Source organism: Rattus norvegicus, chromosome 19 (genome assembly GCF_036323735.1).
Source record: "Rattus norvegicus strain BN/NHsdMcwi chromosome 19, GRCr8, whole genome shotgun sequence".
Taxonomy (NCBI): Eukaryota; Metazoa; Chordata; class Mammalia; order Rodentia; family Muridae; genus Rattus; species Rattus norvegicus.
In genome coordinates, this window is record NC_086037.1 from 34145483 (window position 1) to 34165068 (window position 19586).

Genomic DNA, 19586 nt, shown 5'->3' on the forward strand with positions numbered 1-19586 from the left:
GTGAAAATGTGGGGCTGTATTTAGAAGAGGAAAGCGGTCCAGATCCTGCAAGCAGGAGGTTTGGTTTCTGGTATCTGGTTCATTGTATCCAAATTAAGCCTCCAAGCAGTTTTAAACAGTGTAAAACAAGAACACAAAACAAAGAAAACAAAAAAAGCTAAGACTGAGAGGAAGTTCCCCCGCTGCCTTTGCCCAAGGTCAGAAGTCGATTTAAAGTGACTTAAAAATGGAAACAAAGTACAAATGAAACACTCCTTCTAAAAGGCAAGTTTGTTACAGAATTAGAGTCTGCCGGGTGTGGGGCTCGGGGAGAGGGAGTCCCCCCCCCCATCTGACTTTTGTGTATACAAAAGGAAGGGTCCTCCACCAGCACTGAAGACGACCAAGTGCATGGACAGATGGATCCTTCCTTCTGCTTTGCTCGCAGGAAAGAACGTCCCTGGCAGTGCCTGCCTGCAAAAGAGTACTTCAAGGGTGGGCACTCAGGAGTTGTTGGAACTGAGCAGGTCCAGATGCAGCCTGCTCTGACCCGTCCTATCACCTGCCTTCCGCATCCCTGGAAGCTGACAAGTCTTGTGGCCGGGAAGACCACACTATCCCTGGACATTCCCAACACTGAGTAGGTTTTATAGGATGCTTTCCTTTTGTCCCAGTCAACTTGTTCCCTGGAGACCTAATGGAACCCTAGCCATTCTTCATCACTGTTAGTCTTGGGATGCCTCAGAAGGGAATCTCCCCCAGCTTCCTCACTGGAGAAGATGTGATGACACTACGTGACACAGCGGCCTGCTTGGGCATCCACTAGGCTCCACCTCTCTATAAGAGGGGAAGATGCAGGGATGCCATTGTCTGCCTCTCAACTGACAAATGGGGCCAGACATTGTTCTCATGGGTGCTGTGGAGATGAAGCCCACTAAGGAACTAGCGGGTGTGGGAAATTTGAGCCCAGTGCCTGAACACACCAAAGCCCGAATATAAACCAACTTTGCTTGAATATTTGCACTGAATAAAAAAAAAATGCCCTCCAGACCTGGGTTGAAACTCAGCAAGAGGGCAGTTGCCCTGTGTGGACCAGGCTCTGGGTTCCATCCCAAGATCTATGAGGGGCGAGGGAATTGAGTCTTTAAAAATCGAAGTAGGCAGACCTGTTGGAGAAGATCTTTTGAACCCTGATATTTTGGAGCACTGGTTCCCAAACTTCTTAATGCTCCGACCTTTTAATACAGTTCCCCGTGTTGTGGAGACCCCAACCATAAAATTATTTTCATTGCTGCTTCATAACTTTTTTCTACTGTGATGAATCGTCAATGTCTGTGTTTTCCAATAGTGGTAGGTGACCCCCGTAAAAGTGTCATTCGACACCCGAAGAAAGTGGTTCAACTTAAAGGTTGAGAACCACTGCTCTGGAGGCTGAAGGAGGAGAATGGCTACCTGGGTTTCAGAATGAGTTCAAGGCTAGCATGACAAATCACTATGACCTTGTCTTCCAATAAACCATAAAGAGAGGACTGGGAAGAGAACTCAGTGGTAAAATGTTCGCCTGGCATGAATGAAGTCCTAGGTTCAGCCTCCCGGACCACCAGAAAAACCAGGATAAAACAAACCGGGATCCAATCATCCTTGAAAATTATCAACATTCCTCGGATGGTTTTAAACAGACCCAAGAGCACCTGCAGTCTTCACCACCCTTGAATGGTACAAACGGCAGGCGGCTAAAGAAAACACGACTGAACAAAGAGAAAGCGGCCAGGAAACCCCCATATCCAGCAATCCCTTCCCAAGGATGACACGCAAATGGCAAATGTTAGCCACCAGGGCAACAGTAGACCTAAAAAGCAACCAGTGCACATGTAAGGCTGGTGCGTGTGGGAAACCTCTGTACCTGCCTCTCCATTTTGCTGTGAACATTAAACTGTTCCCTTTAAAAAAAAATGAAGTCTTAGAAAAGAAGCAAATGCTATAAGCTCCAGGCCGGTTATATTCTTGAATCGCTGGCAGGTACCAGGATGGCAAGAACCTCACAGGTGGACTCCAGGCAGGAAAACAAACCTGTGTCAGCCATGGCAAGAGGCATGGCCAGTTCCAGGGTGGTGATGAACCTGGTTTGTTTATCCTAACATGTCTTAGACCTAACATATTATGGTCTCTGCTGGTTCAGTATCTAAGCATGATTAAATTCATACAGTAGACATTATAAGCAAATCCCACATCAGACTTATGCAGCATCCTTCCTAGCAACCATATTTGGGCTCTCCTACCTTTGTCCTTGTGTCCCTAATTTGAAGGAGTGGTGTGTGTGAGGACTTGGAGAATAGCATGGACCACACTGGATCTGTGCTATGCCCACTGAGTCCCTCCACCGAGAGGCTAGGCCGCCACAACTCGCCTCTCCCCACTTGCTTCTTTTGTCGCCCACTTCCGAATCTGTCAGTGTATCCGGCTCTCCCTCTGGCAGCGTCCTGCCCCTTCCATATCCGTGTCTGTCCCCACCCCCAACCCCACAGACACTGTTTTTGATAATTATAGTTTATTGATTTCTCTTGCTGTCTGCTGCCCTAACACCATGTTCTTTCTTCACCTTAGGTAGGTGCGTGTGGGCCATCTCAGCCTGCATTCCCCCGGGAGCCAGAATGCTTGGTGTGCCCAGTCAGGGAGAGTTCCAAAGCTTATCGGCAGGTTCCCCTCCATCCCCACCCCACCCCCACGCACAGCCCCCACCCACCCCCTGCTCTGCGGCCTCAGGCTAACTCTGGGAGGAAGATGAAGGATCTTAGCAGTAAACTCATAGTGACATTTACCACTTGCCAGACACATGGGTCTGCGAGTTCTCCCAAATACACTGAGGGAAGCTTACCGAAATCGACGAGGCTCAGAGACACACCAGCTCACCTAGAATCACACAGCCATCCAGCGTCAGGGCTGAGATCAGAGTCAAAGTCTACACGATGATTCCCAAAGTTAGGCACATCAAATCGAGGCCACTTGCAGTGAATCGGCTGGTTTGGAGAGAAGCAAATGTCCCAGAGATGCTAGTGTGAAAGGAAGCACCTTGAGGCAGCCTGGTGGGAGCACCCGCCCATTCCCACTGCCCCCCCCCAAAGAAAGTCGTTGGCCAGCTGTCCAGGAGACAACCGTGTCTCTTCTCACAATAAATAGGAAGGCTATAAAAGAGGCCACTTTTCCCCAGACCCCTGGCTTCTCCTCTTGTGGGGGGGAGGGGGGAAGCTGTCCCCCCGGCAGAAGAGCAATTGTGTCCTTGAGAAAGTTACTTTCTCCTTTGCCCCTCTGCTTCGAGGTAAATGTCAATATGGGTTGGAAATTCCAACTGTTAAAGTCAACCTGAGTTGGGGACCAGGACTGGACACCTGTGTTCAGCCTAGAACCCAGGAACGGGGGAGGGGGGGAACAGTGACAGATATGCCATGCCCGTCCCCCATTTTTCATTAACCACCTCTGTTTTGAATCTAATCAATTTATAGAAGGATCCACTTCCTGAAAACGGAAAATTATAATTCTGCGGGGGGGGGGGGGACCCTGTCGGGCTGGGGATATGGTCCCTAGACAGGCAGCAGCAACCAGGCCAGCCATCCTCTTTGACTACCTAGAGTTCAAGGGTAGCCTGGAATACTAGAGACTCCATCTCAAAAGTAAACAGGTAACTGAGAAAGGGACATCCGGAGGGGATGAAAGAAAGCTTGTAGGAAAGGCGAAACAGAACATCTCAAAGAACGTTCTCAATAACACGCTACAAAAACACTGAAGAAGAAATGAAATAACCAGGAAGGAAGTTTCCAGGGCCACAGGGCTGCCCTTCGGCAATCATAATTACTTACACGATTTAAGATTTTGCTAATTCTTGCTGCAAAGGACTTCACTCTCTTGCATAACCAGTTTTCCGAATGTCTCTTATGCACAAGTCTCTTTCTGCAAATGGGCCTCTTACAACAACATTTAAAGTCACCTTTTGGGGCTGGAGAAATGGCTCAGCGGTTAAGAGCTCCAACTGCTCTTCCAGAGGTCCTGAGTTCAATTCCCAGCAACCACATGGTGGCTCACAACCATCTGTAATGAGGTCTGGTGTGTCTGAAGACAGCTACAGTGTACTCGTATACATTAAATAAATAAATCTTTAAAAAAAAAAAAGGTTGGGGATTTAGCTCAGTGGTAGAGCACTTGCCTAGCAAGCACAAGGCCCTGTGTTCGGTCCTCAGCTCCGGAAAAAAAAAAAGGAAGTAATGTTGACTTAAAGTCACCTTCTGCGCTATGGGACCATTGAGGGTGACTGATGAGTTCAGGGGTTCTGGGTAAGTGATGGCGTCCTGTCACTGGAACTTCCGACTGTGTGTTAGAGCCATATCAACTGGTCACTCTCCCTGCTCTCCAGGGACGAATGAAGCCTCACAAATCCAATGAACTGCCCTGTGATGCCAGGGGAGGTATACGGAGGAGCAGGCCCCCTTTGGCTAGGAGATCTTTCTAGTTTCCAGGAAGCCATGTTGAGTAACAGCTTCTTCTCTCTTTGGTACAGTGATGCTTAGGTATAATCTGGTCCACACCACAAGTATCACTAAAGCTTCTGGACCCCATGCTAGGGAACCCTAGTTCATCTTCAGGGAATGCAGATGACGAAAATACACAGGGTGTGGCCAAGTCCTTGACAAGATTTATCATTCCGCCCACTTGCCCTTCCTCGGTCCCCAGCTTGGGAATGTTCTGATCGCTGACATCTCACTCTTGTAGGCATTAAATGTGTCACTGTGGCCAGACTCCAGCCACGCAAAGCCTCTTCAGACCCCAAGTAGCAGCCTCCTGTACATGTCTGCTTGGGCTATGCCGCTTAGCTTGGGTTAGCCACCGGGCTCAGCTTTCAGCATCTTGTCTGAGGCATCATTTGTAAGATCTCCAACTGCTGGACTTCACCTGCAGCCTATGGGAGATCCACAGAAACCCCTGCATAACAATCAGGGAGTTTGAAGGGGCCGGAGAGATGGCTGGAAACGACACTGATTGTCCCTCCTGGAGACCCCAGTTCGATTCCCAGCACACACACGACAGCTCACAACCATCTGTAACTCTGGTTCCAAGGAATCTGACACCCTCTCACAGATGACAGACATTCAGGTAAAAAAAAAAAAAAAAAGAGTGCACGTAAAATAAAATAAAGAAAAAAGCTGGGAGTTTTATCTGAACTCTGGATTTCTGTTTTAAAAGGAAAAAAAAAAAATCAGAAGATCCAGCAGGACCAGAAGAGGCCCACATTCCTCTTTTACAACCCTTGACTGGAGCCAAGCGGCCCGTGTTCAGGTGAGACTGCATGCTCAACTTGCTAAAGCCCTAACCATCCTTAACGTCACCAAGAAACTAAACCACTGGACTTTTTACCCAGCTCCGTCACTAACTAGCGGTGTGCTCTTGAGCCAGTTACTAACATCTCAATTGGGAAATAAAATGGCAGCAATATCCTCCCTGTATGTGTTAGATGGTTCGGGATGCAAGCCTCAGGACATGTTCGATCCCCAGAACCCACATAAAGAAGCTGGGTGTAGCTGTGCCCACCCCTGGACTCCCAGAACCTACTGGGAGGGAGACAGGAGGGTCCCTGGGAATCGCTAGCTGAACAGCAGAGCCGAATCGGCAAGCTCTAGATTCAGTGAGAAATCTAGTGTTAGAAACTAAGGTACAGAGCCAATGAGGAAAGGAAAACACTAGCTGTCAATCTCTGGTCTGCACGCACGCACACACACACACACACACACACACACACACACACACACACACACACACACACTCGTACCCAGAGAGACAGAGTCAGACAGACAGACAGACAGACAGACAGACAGACAGACAGACAGACAGAGAGGGGGAAGACAGAGAGAGAGTTGTGTGTGTTGGATTCTTGTCTGTGGCCCTGAACTAATCTCCACTTCTCCATGAGTGAAGGGAAGGACGCTGTGCTAGAGGACGCCATGGATGCATGGTGAGACTTCTGGTATTCTCAGAGAAAACCCAAGCCCAGGAAAAAATGCCCAGCCTCTGTCAGGAGGAGCAGATACTGCTCCTCCCAGAGTTATCACAGGCCCAGGCATCAGAGGCCTACGTCTTTTTCCCTTTTCACCCTAATTGAACATCCCAGCAGTGCACTTCCGGGCTACCCGGGCCCCACCCCCACACGCTGCCCCTGACTCACAGCTGGGAGGTTTTTCCTAACAAGCTTTTCTGGTGAGACATCAGCTGAAGAAAAGGCCTCTCTGACTAGGCAGTTGGACTTTTTCCCTACCTCTTTTACAAGCTCCCAACAGCAATCTTGCCAACTGCTCACGGTTTTCCTATTTGAATGCAAAAGAGAGTGGAGGAAACCCCTGATCCCACAGCACACACACAGAAGCTTCATTCAAGACCCCCCCTAGCCTCTGTTTCCTGGTTTAGTGTCCTGGGCGAGTCCTTTAGTCTGTGAGCCTAGCCAGTTCTCCTTAGAAATGGGCAGGTGAGTATGCTGACATTTACCTGGCTCGTAGCCAAGAGCTGTCGGAGATGGAAGGGCTCAGCTATGTGGAAATCCTGTAAACCTGGCCGGGGTGGCACATGTCTGTCACCCCCACTACTCAGGAGAATCAGAAATTCAAGGCCAGCCTCAGCCATAGAGGGAGTTGCAGACCACCTGGCTATGTGAGTTTCTGTCTGAAAAATAATAAAAATAAATCTAAAATAAAATATGCCCGGCGAGGTGGCTCAGTAAGTAAAAGTACCTGTGGCACAAACCTGATGACCAGAGTTCAATCCCCAGAGAACTCATCTAAAAATGGAGTGCAAGAAGCAACTCCAGGAACTTGTTCTCAGGCCTCCCTCTGTGGACTGTGTTACGATGCTTTAAATCTTTAAGTAAAAACTGAATCCCCACTAGAGAAGATAGGGGAGATTGTGTCTTCCTTTTCAGGAAGTTCCTTTGGCTGTCAAAGCCAGAGAGGGAACCCTGAACTTTCGCCGTGTTAAATCGTGAGAATTCTTCACCCCACAGAGATTGCTCCACTATTTAAAACGTAGTTTTCTAATTTTCAAGGCTCAACTACATTTTGGTCCTTTCTGGGATTTTTCTCCCGTCTGGATGGATGACTATGAGTTATGGAATCTGATGGAGCCAAGTCATATAGGACAGCTATAGCCTGACATAGTCTGCTAGTGTGGTCCCCCCACCTCCAAGTCAGAATTTGCTTTGCCTTGAGTTGAGCCTGAAAGGCCATCCTGAGGACCACAGAGAGCCCTAGAGGAAGCAGTTCTGAAGCCTGGCATCTGCCCTCTGCCCTGGGGGTGAGCATCGCCCACACCTGCAGGCTGGCTAAGAGGAACCCTCTCCTTGACTCTGACAAGCAGCCACTCCTGTACTGTCATGTCTTCCTCTCTGGGCCAGCCCAAGCACCTTTCAGCAGTTGCCTGAAGGACACACCATATGCACAGTCTATGGTCTACAGGCAGATGGGACGCGAAAGCAATACATGCCGGTCTCCTCTGCGTCAACTCCAAAATAATGTTCATCCGACCTCTATGTGGTCTGTAATTAGGCAGGGCTCAAGCCTGTGACCCCCACGTGTGGGAGACTAAAGCAGTAGCATGAGAGCTTGGGGCCAGCCTGGGCTACAAAGCAGATCGCTTGGGGGATTGGGAGGATTGGTGCCAGGATGGGTGGTGCTTGTCTTTAATTCCAGAACTGGAGAAACATAGACTTGACATGTCACCGCCTTTAAGATCAACCTAGTCTACATAATAGATTACAGGCTAATCAAGGCTACATTGTAAAACACTGTCTCAAAAGACAACTTGGAGGGGCAGGAGTACCTTCACAATAAGAATCCCCAAAGCTCCTTTGGAGAAAGAGCAAGCCGGCTGCAGTGCTAATAAAGGTCAGCCTCAGAGGGAACCTCACCATTGCTGGAAGTAAACATTTTAAACAGTACAACAAACAAGTCAACAGACTTACAGCAAAGCAGGGATGGAAGGATCTTATCCACTGGTCCTGTGTTTCTGAGCATTTTACTGCAGGAGACAAATGTCTGTCAATGATTTTTCGAAGCTCAAGTTTGACTTTGAACAACCTCAAGAAGCTGTCCGGCACACACTGCTGAGCGCTCCTATAAACAACTCTGGGGTTTGCCTGCGCGTGTCTAACTATCCAGTTCAATATCACCACAGAGCCTAAAAGGTTTTTAATATAGATATTAAATACATCCATATCATCACTCCAGTGAGAGTGAGAACAGGGCTTTTCCTCTGGGGTCTTCCCAGCTATTTGCCGCTGACATAACACCATTAAAAATAAACCTACCCGGAGGAACTAGTCATTTCACATGGTATTAGGACTAATGTTATCATTTAGTAGCTGCAAAGATTTGCCCACTGCGGAGGCCCCAGTTAATGATGGAAACATGATCGTGTGAGATGACTTTTTTCCACGGACAGCTTTCATCATCTGCAGTTTGTCATATAGATGCTTATTTAAGACTCACACCACTGAGCAAACATTGACGCTTTCAAAAGAATAAGACCACCAAGTGCCACCGAGGATGATAAAGGGATGGCTTTCTCTTCTGGGGCTTGAGACCTGCTGGCTGTGTATGAAACACAAGGCCTAGGTCTGTGGTGTGAAGAGGAAGGTGGAGGGGGACAGCCACCTTCTGCTTGGCACGCACCAGGCTCAGACACAGACACACCAACTTGCAGAATCGGCACAAAAGCATTACAACTTCAGCCAGTTTTTAGGAGCTGGAAATTCAAACAGAGTCGGTGACTGAGAAGACATGGTAACAGGCCACTTTCTCAGGGGACTGAGAGGCGGAAGGCTCACAAGTTCAAGACTCAAAGGACACAAAACGAAGAAAAGAGCAGTGTGCATCTCATTCCTCTGGGAGCTAACTCAAGAGAACGGAGAACTTCGGGCCAGCCTATGGCAAACTCTCAAAAACGGCAGCACAGTCCTTGACCCCAGGTTGAATGGCACATGCAGGTCCTCCTGGTTTATTGGGAGTTGAATGCCCACACCAAGGGACTACCAGCAGGGTTAAAAGTCATACTGTGAGGTGTGCACACAGAGGTAGGTAGCCAGAGAGAGAGAGAGAGAGAGAGAAAGAGAGAGAGAGAGAGAGAGAGAGAGAGAGAGAGAGAGAGAGAGGAGGAGGAAGAGGAGGAGGAGGAGGAAGAGGAAGAAGAGGAGGAAGAGGAGGAGGAAGATGAAGAAGAGGAGGAAGAGGAGGAGGAAGAGGAGGAAGAGGAGGAGGAAGAGGAGGAAGAGGAGGAGGAGGAGGAGGAAGAGGAGGAAGAGGAGGAGGAGTCGTCATCTTAGGCTGACCTCATGTGGGACCATGTATATTCATGTCGAGGGGGCGTCTTTGTCCCTCTTTGTTAAGACAGCCAAAAATGCCAACAGAAGCTGGGGGACTGGGAAGAGTTCCCCTTCGGCAGGAAACTATAAGTGCTAACTCTGAAAGGAACTAAAAATGCACACCAGAGGAGGGTCTTTGAGGGAGAGGATAGTTCTGGGTCCATAAAGGAGGGGGTTCTTCAGTCACATAGCAGAAGGAGAGTCTTAAACTTGATCTGCTGCGATAGTTCAAGTGATCCCCCCCCCCAACCCCGTGCATTCTTGAAGCAATTGTGAAACTGGCTGGGCCATGCACCAGAGTTCTGTAGAAGGCCAAGGTGACTAGTTAATTAACTGTTACATCAGACTCGGGCACAGGGATGAGCAGCTGGAAGCTTTGTAAGAGAGTCAGCTTGGCATCTAAGGGATGAGTCTGAACAGAAAGTGTCTAAGTGACATTCCGTGCTTCCGAGGACGATGAACTTCGTATATTTGTTCCAAATATTAGCAATATCAGCAATTATTTAATGAGCAAAACCAGAATATCTCAAGTAAAACAAAATGTTTGGCTAGAAACAATTTGGTAAGGTGAAATTTTAAAAATGAGGACTATTAACTGCCTATTCTTGAAAATAGGACAATATATACCATGAATTGTTATAGCTATATTCCAAGACTAATAGTGAATATAATTTATATTGTCAGGCTGTAGAAAAAGGCAATTTAATTCTAAGTTGTATTCCCCCCTCAAAAAATTTATTTCCAATTTTCAATTTAAAAAGTATACTCCTAGAGACCGCGTCTGCCTGGTCAAGAGTATATGATTAAATTTACCTAGTTTTGTATTAATCCTAATTACAGAAACTTCAAAATGCCTCTACCTTCTTATTCTCATGCACTTGACCAATAGGTGAAAGATAAACACAAACGGTCATGTCACATCTGTAATAATTTGCATATAACATGGACTGACTTAAAAAAGGCTTCTGATTTTACTTTACTTGCTTTAGGGCTAATTGGACAACATTTGAAGAATGCTGTATGGTATAACAGGAGACTATGATAGGAGATAAAAACGGTGTCCTCTCCAAGCTTGCCTCTGTAAGTAAATTACAGTTATACTTAGTACGACTGAGTAATAACGTGTATATCTTAATTATCTTTAACAGGTTACAATTAGTAAGTAATTCTTTTGTAAGATTAGCATTTTATGATTTTATCCCTGTTAATTTTGAGCCTTAAAAAAATATAATTCTTGAATTATAACTTTTGGTCACAAAATATTTTGTTTAGTAACAAAATAAACTTTAAACCATAAATACAATTCACAAAGAGGCTGGCCATTTTTTAATTTAGTTTTACAAAATGCCAGGTTTTGTGTGTTTTGTTTTATTTTGAGCCTGGCATTGCCTCTTTGGCCTCACAAAAGGGAGACACGATGATAAACTGAGAGCTCAGTGGGTGTAGCTGTTTTATCCGTGTTGTTTTCATTGGTTTATATCCCATGGTCGTCACCTTATCCAAGTGGTTGAGTCACATGGTATGCCCTTTCTTTAACCTTAATAAAGATGGTGGCTGAGTCACATGGCTTCCAAAATGGCGCCAAGATGAGCCATTTGGTTACTCCAAGGTGAGCCTATGTCATGTCATCAACCAAGATGGCAGGAAGTACCGTGAACTCCCAGGTTCACCCATCAGGCACACACCCTTTTCCTATACCAAAGTTGAATCCCAGTTACATCCATGGTGTGTTATAGCAAATGATGTCATCTGTTCATCCTTTTAAAATCACACTCAATGAATGAAGAAATTCTAAAATATAGAAAGGTAAAGCCTCAACAAAAGCCTTAAGCATAGTAAACAAAACCAAGCAAACGGGGAGGGGGTGGGAGTTAGAGAGTTGGACACCTTGCTGTTTGCAACTTCTGTGGGAAACAGTTGCCTTCTTAGCTGTTCTCAAGAGCAAACTGTCTGCTCCTGGCTCTTTTGTTTCACTCTCCTTCTCCTGGTCACAGAATCAGGAGACCTGTTTGAGCCAGGACAGAGACTTTGGGGGAAACTTTTAAACAAACAGCCTTGGGTATAGGACAGATGGTCCAAAATCTAACTCCTGTGCCAGCCTTTTCAGTAGAGTAGAACAGCGTGCAATCATTTTTCAATATTGTCCATACTCAAAAGACACTTGAATCTCTGTAAGACTACACACCCTCAGTGATCTACATACCCATCACCAGCTTGTGTATGTCTGCAGAGGGGAGGAGACAGCCTAAAATGCCTTTATATCTTAGCATTTAGGCTCAGGGTGTAGTTGTAAACCAGGGCCTTGAGAAAGATTAAAGTGAACTGTGGGGTTTATGGGGTACGGGCCTCAGACCATGTTGCCAATCCATCTTACTGAGCTACCTAAATTAGCTTAGGTATTAGAAATGGAAAATTCCCAATTCGGTCCAGCAGTGGCTATTTTGTCCAATGTATTTTGAGGCCATGCTAGAACCCAGAGCTGAACAAGTCAACTTGGTATGATGTCTCCCAAGTGGAGCTTTTAAGATCAGCCTGCAGCCAGGCTGAGGGGACTTTGGGTGGAGAATCTGGAATCCATGGCAGGGCCACGGTAAAGACAGGGGTCTATGCCCAGCTTCCTGAGGAGACATTAATTGGGAATCACTACGCCTTACAATTTCAGGCCTCTGGGGCCAGGAAACCAGTGGAAGGTTGTCAGAGCTTTCATTTGAACAAGTTCACTCACAGCCAGTGGAAAGTCTCTGGAGCCATCAACTAATGGGTCTTAAGAGAGCTCAAGGGAACCCTGAAGCCTAACTAGGGACCTCTGAGGTAGTTCCAATAGATCTTGTCCCAGAGTTGTGCTCTGTTGTGTGCACATTCTGATTGAATGTAGCATGGCCTCCCACCTAGGTCAGACTGTGTTAAGATAGTAAGGTGAGAGAGAAGGGACAGAGAAAGTGAAACATCAGGCTGCCTGAGAGGAATAGGTAGCCCTGAAGGCACTTTTCAGGCCAGGGCTTGTCTGAGAGGGAGGTTGGTCCTCAGGTGGGCTTGAGCCACTAGTAGGCTCAGATTTCCCAGATATGAGATTACTGTTAAAAGCAACCATAGGGTGGAAAGAAGGAGAGGTTTGGTCTGACTTTAGGAAACAGCACCTTTATTCAAATTGAGAGGACCTTTTTGTCACCCGTGCATGCAGGTGGCCAGAATGCCTGTGGGAGAACCTGGGATATGTCTCCTTATAGGGGCAGAAATTACTTCCTTCCATAGTCCACAAAAGGAGCTGAGAAGTGTACTCCTTCAGTTGGAAACTCACATTGGAGCAGAGCAAATGAGCAAGAAACAGCTCCCAGAACGAGGGTCTCTCCAGTACCATCCAGTTCAGCAGCCCAAATGCATGGCTCTCCTTGTTCATCTATACACTGCTGTTAACCTCTCTGCATACCCGCAACATCTGTCCCTATCTACTTACGTTGACTGTCTACTTAAAATCGTCCAGGAAACCATCAGTCCACTTTACAGATGAGGAATCAGAGGCTCAGAGCAGGAAATATCATCTAAGGGGAGGGAGGTGGAGAGGTATGGTGGAGTGAGGGCCCTGGGCTCGTCCTTGAGTCTCTTTACTTCTCTACAAACTGTGTTGTTATCTAAGCTTCCACCATCCCAGGCCCTTTCCATGGGGTAATGGGACTGAACCCACTTTAGGTTGGAGTTGCAAGGCACAGAAATCTGAGTTCCTTTTCTAGGTGCACACAGCCCGAAGGCAGCAACAGAGAGTGACCGGCCTCTTCCGACAAGTTCCCTGACCTCTTCCCATGCTGGTGCCAGATCTGTAGGATGTACCAGGTCATCTCCAGTCACAACGCTGTCACTCTAGGGATAGGGAAGGCACTGAAATGGTTCTTTTCTTGGCCCTCTTGCCCTCACACAACTTTAAGATACTACAGTCCCTGCCATGTCGTCAAACCTAGACCTATCTTCAGAAAATTAAGGATACTAGAAAATTAAGTTGATACAAGAAATATGGTATGAGACTAGAGGGATGGCTCAGCAGTTAAGAACACTGGCTGGTCTTTCAGAGGATAGAGCAGGTGGGGGAGTGGACCTCAAACACCAGCACCCGAATGGCATCTCACAACCATTTGGAACTCAGGTCCCAGGAGATCTGACGCTCTCTTCTGCCTTCAAAGAGCACTGCGTGCATGTGGCACAGAGAATAGATACACCTTCAAGCAAACACTCATATACAGTAAATAAAAATAAAATCTAAAAAAAAATTAATGTAACGGATGTGTAGCAGGCACCCAGCAGAGGGGATGAAACAGATGCAGAGAGGACTCCGGAACTGGGACCGGAGAAGGCTTGTAGGTGATGACATTGGCCTCTGGTTAAGTCGCACAGCTGGCCTGGTGGGATTTAGCATCGTGAGCCTGCCGCCTTTCCAGCCCGTTTTTTTTTTTACCTGATGCATTAGCATATCCTTATGATATCTGTTATCCTAATTACATCTATTTTCCAGGTATAGACAGACATACCCCCGAGTTGGGAGTGCCCATTAGCAAATCACACGGGCCTCTGCAGCTGTGTTTTGATTAGCAGAAAAAAAGGGCTCTTTGGCATCAGAGAACTGAAATCACCTTTGAGGGTATGACAAGCTCAGCCGAGCATCTCACAAGTGAAAATCAGAGGTTTCTCTGAGGCGGGAATGAGAGGGACCAGGAGAAATTAAAAGGGGAACAGCCTTTAATGGTTTCAGCTGTGAGAGCTCAGCCATAAACTGCTATCCAGCAAACAGCATGGCAGGGCGCTCTTCCGGCCCCCTGGAATGCTTCTAGAAGAATGGCAAGGAGGGCCTCAGGGGACCACCCAAAACCACCACCTGCCCAGAAAGGGCTCCGGCAATGGAGGCCAAGGATGTTTGCAGGGTGGAAACCAAGCCATACACTCACTCCCACAAGCTCCAAAGACTCGCACTATCTATTGAAACCGATCTACAAATCACTCCAAACCTCTTTGTACCCAGGCTCTTTTTAGATTTATTTCTATGCTCTACAGTGGGCTTCCAGGCCACTTGCTCTTTCTACTTCACCAGGAGGCTGGATCTAAGGACGTGGCTCACACGTGAGGGGCGGGGGGCGGGGGGGGGAGGATCCTTTGTAAAGAAAAAGAGCATTCGTGGCCTTCTCTGAAGTCCCGCCCTGGGTGACACTTAAATCAGGTACCCAAACTCGGAGGATGTTACCAATGGAAAGTAGTAAAGCCGAAAAGCACCTGCAGGAGGGAATCTGGCCTTTGTCTTTTCATTACTGAGGAAAGCATCCCCGGGATGAAGGAAAGACTTTGCCAGGTGCAGGGTGGGGCAAAGCTTTGAGATCTGAAAACGCACTTCACTTCACGTTCCAGTTCATGCTGGCCCCCTCTGATGGAGGATCGCTCCGTTTCTGTTTTCTCTTAGTATTTACCGAGGATTTACTATATTCCAGGGACTGTTTCTTCATGGTTGACGTGGCCTCAGAGACAGTTTCCATCTGCGCTCAGGGGAGCCAGATCTGAAAGAGAGCAGTTTAGATAGGGCAGAGTCTCCCTGAAGAAGTTTTTGAGCCACTCCCCAAGGTGTGTGGGCCAGCCATGCTAGAGCAGGTGATGAGCTGTCCAGGCAGGGGACAGCACCCCAGAGAGTCTGGAGGACCAGCTAAGGCGACAAAGTACAGCTGATATGAAGTGAGGGAGAACAGAGGCAGCCAGTGAAGGGGGTGGGTGTAGCTTTTTTTATACTGTACCTAAATTTGCCTGTTGTTGTTACTGTTACTGTTGTTGTTGTTGTTGTTACTGTTGTTGTTGTTACTGTTGTTGTTGTTGTTGTTACTGTTGTTGTTGTTGTTGTTGGCAACAACAAGATTCCCACTCTTAGATTTTAGCAAGTGTTTGGCTCACCTGGAAGACTGAGCCAGGCTCCTAGAAGTGCAACTAGCATAACAGAACCCGGAAACCTTCATTTCTAGCAAGTTCCCACATAATGCTGGCCGTGAGCTCCACCTTAGGAATCGGCGCGTTAAAAATGCATCACCTTTAATCACCCATCATTTTTTTATTTATTCTTTTTTAAATGATTTCTTTTAGGAATACATCCACGTACTGGATCCTAGTGGACAAAGATTTGTTTTTGTTTTTGTTTTTGTTTTTGTTTTTGTTTTTGAGTCCAGGGCATTTCTATGTTGAAGCCTTGAGCAGGAGTGTTTCTCTGATACCCTCCTTCAGACTCGTAAACCGACCATTCCTTTACTTAGTGCATTGCCAGGGATCAAGCAGAGGCCTTGTACGTGGTAGGCATGGTTCTATCAGTGAGTTACAGGCTTGTAGCAGAAAATGAACTGTTTAAGAGTGGCCCATCACCAAACATGACTGGAAGTCCGGCAGGAGGGAGGGCTTAGCGGTTAAAAGTGTTTGCTGCTCTGTCAAAGGACCACATTTCTTTCTCAGCTCCAATGTGGGGCAGATTTTACAAGCACCTGTAACCCCAGGTCTGGTCTCAGCGGACACCGCCACTGAGATATACACAGACACATGCATAAGTACACATAAATAAAAGTGAAAGCAGGGCTGGAGAGATGGCTCAGTGGTTAAGAGCACTGACTGCTCTTCCAGAGAGGTCTTGAGTTAAATTCCCAGCAACCACATGGTGGCTCACAACCATCTGTCATGGGATCTGGTGCCCTCTTCTGGTGTGTCTGAAGACAGCTATAGTGTACTCATATACATAAAATAAGTAAATCTTTTTTTTTTTCAAAAAGTGAAAGTAAAGGAAAACACTAAAGGCTCATAAGCTAATAATTTAGGACGTTTCCCTAAAATGTCACCCTCTGGTGTTCTACTTAGCCTGTAGAAAATCCTGTGACTACCTTGAAAAAAAATTAAATATATGTGAAAACAGATAATAAACTGAAAACAAATTCTTATCGGGCCAGAAGACTCTTTTTTTTTAAATTTATCTATTTATTATATATAAGTACATTGTAGCTGTCTTCAGACACACCAGAAGAGGGCATCAGATCCCATTACAGATGGTTGTGAGCCACCATGTGGTTGCTGGGATTTGAACTCAGGACCTCTGGAAGAGCAGCCAGTGCTCTTAACCACTGAGCCATCTCTCCAGCTCTCAGAAGACTCCTTTATTGATAGTCTTACTCCTTTATTGAGCGTCTAACCCCACGCACGCCAGAACCTTCCTCCCTCCCTCTAAAGGCCTAGACGAGGCAGGATCTCTGCAATCTACGTTAACTCTGAGAATTTAACACATTCATTCATTCATTCATTCATTCATTCATTCGTTTTGCACATCTTTACCCAGAATCCACTCTGACTGTAGCAGCAGAAAAACTCAGTTCTTATGCTTAGAACAGACTGTCCTTACAGGCTTGCTTAGGGTCACGTGGTATGCGGCTGGTCCATGGTATGCGGCTGGCAGAGCTGTGTAGATGCCCTCCCAAACCTCAGAGGCCTGCCCCATGGCCCTCCTACAGTTGTGTTCTCCTTGACCTGTCTCTCCCCAATAACCCTCTGGTTACTACATGGAATCAGGCTGTCTAGTTGTAATATATGGAGATCTAGAAAGCCAAGGGCTGTGGCAAAGTTGCTGGTGTCTTGGGACATTCTCTTTCACTCCCCGTAATATGGTGGCGTTCTAGAGAACACTTTCGGTTGTGAGGCCCAGGCCAGGAAGAGAAGAAGCACTAAAAAGCCCGAGCCCATGCGAACTGAGCTGACTTCCTCCTCCGCCTTTCTGACTGGCCCTCCTGACACACTTTAGTGTAAATAGCTGGTGTCTTTCCCACTTTACCAAGTCAAAAGAACCAGCCTTTCAAAATCCAATCAACCAGCATGCATCTCTCCCGAGCACTTTTCTTTCTTCCCAGCATGCACCTCTCCTGAGCACTTTTCTTTCTTCCTAGTATGCACCTCTCCTGAGCACTTTTCTTTCTTCCCAGCATGCATCTCTCCCGAGCACTTTTCTTTCTTCCCAGCATGCACCTCTCCCGAGCGCTTTTCTTTCTTCCCTGCCTTTCGATATTCATCCACTCACCTCCACTCGTGCCATACCAAGAGCCCAGAATCAACTCATACACAGCCCAGACCTTGTTAGGGTTCGTACAGATGCAGCTGCCACACTGCACAGTTTGACAATAGATGTTCTTAATAGCCCTGGAAAGGCTCTGCCTTACACACTCATCTATGTCCTAGTCTATCTGGGGCCTTTCTCTTGGTAGATATGATGTCATATCCATTTGCTTGGCTACGTAACGATTCTGAAAGACCCTACTACCTTTCTTGGAGAGGCCTCTGGAGTAAGACCTGAGAGAACAGACTTCCAAAATCCTTAAAGACAACAGCAAAGCCAAGCCCACAGAGGACCAGGGAGATTCCCCTCCCTGCTCCTACCAAAGCTGCCCCTCCATAGCACCAGATGTTACTAGATCCGAGGGACTGTGCCCCAGGCCTCCTTGTCTAGGGATTGCCCTACAGGATCATCCAGAGAGTCATCACTAAGCTCAATATGGCTTCTAGACTGGGGTAGGACCACACGAAACAGCAGAGACCTTTTAGGAATCCAGGATATTAAGGGGAAAGATACGTCTGATACCTGTAAGTGAGGCGTGAATTATTCGAGGTGGCCAGTATCCCTTAGAGAGACAGGGGAGTCACAGGTGGGAGAAAGCAGCATGCAAGGGGACAGAATGGAGCTAGCATTCCCGAGAAGATGGGCTATGCCCTGCATCACTCTTTCTCCACCACGGTTACAGACCATGCAGCTTAGAATTTTGTTCCAGCATCAGTAGTAAATCTGAGTTGAACGGCACCCAGCAGGTGTCTGAATAGTGACCACATACCCCACTTCTGATCAACAAGACTCAAGGAGACATTTGTGGGAGGCCTCTGAGAAAAATGCTTTAAAGGGAATAAAAATAGACTCTTGCTTTCCCCAGTGGAACACGACAGATAGACAGATGCCCTGATGACCAGAAGCCACCCTGATCCCTACTGTTACAAGGAAGCCTAGCCTAGACAGGCCCCTAAGATCATGCCTACAGCCCTGGATTAAAGAACCCCAGGCACTTAAGGCGTTACATTTTTATCAGTTAATCTCTAGAGGACTGCAGTAGGGCCAGCTGGCCCACTGCACCCAGCAGGTTCTGTAATCAAAGGCAGAGCCTTGATGAGGAGTGGAATAGAAGAATCCTGAATGCAAGCCCAGCTCTGTCATTTGTTTTCCTGTATGAAATTGGGCAGCGTACCAGCCCTTCTGGGCATCTGTTTATTAATCCGCATAAGAAGAACATGCCTGCTATTGTGAAGGTATTTATCCATTTGGACAGTCTTAGTCTCCTATCTCCAAAATTCCTCTTAGTGATTCCCCAGGGGCGTACAATGCTGGTGACAGACAGCCCGCCTGATATTGGGGATGACAAACAGGACAGACCTCTCTCTCAGCCAGAGGGCAGCTCTCGATGGCCACTCAACCTGTCTTGCTTGAAGTCAGCATGGAGACGGCTAGAAGTCTAATTGATAGCAGCAACAGGGGTGGACAGGCCTGCAAGTTAGTCAGGGCAGCAAGGAAATGGAGCTTCCAGCAGAGCCCTAAGATCAGCACGGAGGAGAAACTACAGCCCACCTGGCTCTCTGGGCCACCGGCTGCCTTCAGAGTCTCGTCTTCCTTCCATTGACATATCTAAATGCCACCAACACCCTTTTAACAAACCTCCTCTTCTTGGGACACTGAGTCAGCCTCAGCCGCTTACGCCGAGAAAGCTGACAGATGTGGGGCTTTGCAGGTTTTCACCGAGCTTGTGGTCACATTTGTAAAGGATTGCCCTGACTGCTTAACACGGGATCAGACTCAGTACAAGTTAACTACTGAGATGTTTTCAGACTCCCATGGCTCCATGAACAGACTCTTCAAACATGGGCTCTTGTTCCCCGAAAGGGTACCCAGAATCCCGGCTCTTCAATAACATCTACACTCACATGTCGGCTGATTTGGGTCTCTCGCTTGCCATCCCCACTGTACGCTGGCAATGTTGGATGAGCACAATAATATGGAGATGCGGACAAGGTCAAACCAACAGGAAGAGTGAACGATGGTGCTCGCAAAAGCATTCCCTTGGCATCCGGAAGTTGGCCTAGCAAACCAGAGCTTGCCAGTCTTCATAGTAAAGACGAGTTTGCAGTCTCAGGACTC

The 19586-nt window shown here is 47.2% G+C and overlaps 1 long non-coding RNA gene across 5 annotated transcripts in view; it reads right to left on the reverse strand.

Moving 5' to 3' along the window:
• Positions 1-19586, reverse strand: part of LOC102553576 (uncharacterized) — a 62277-nt gene that overhangs the window by 24929 nt on the left and 17762 nt on the right. For 3 of the 5 annotated variants that reach the window (XR_010060117.1, XR_010060118.1, XR_010060119.1), the window contains 2 exons: positions 14624-14901; positions 2855-8028 (listed from right to left, as the gene is read on the reverse strand). The exons of the other annotated variants lie outside the window; for them this stretch is intronic. This is a non-coding gene — a long non-coding RNA (uncharacterized LOC102553576). The remainder of the gene's footprint in view (positions 1-2854; positions 8029-14623; positions 14902-19586) is intronic. 5 annotated transcript variants of the gene reach the window in all.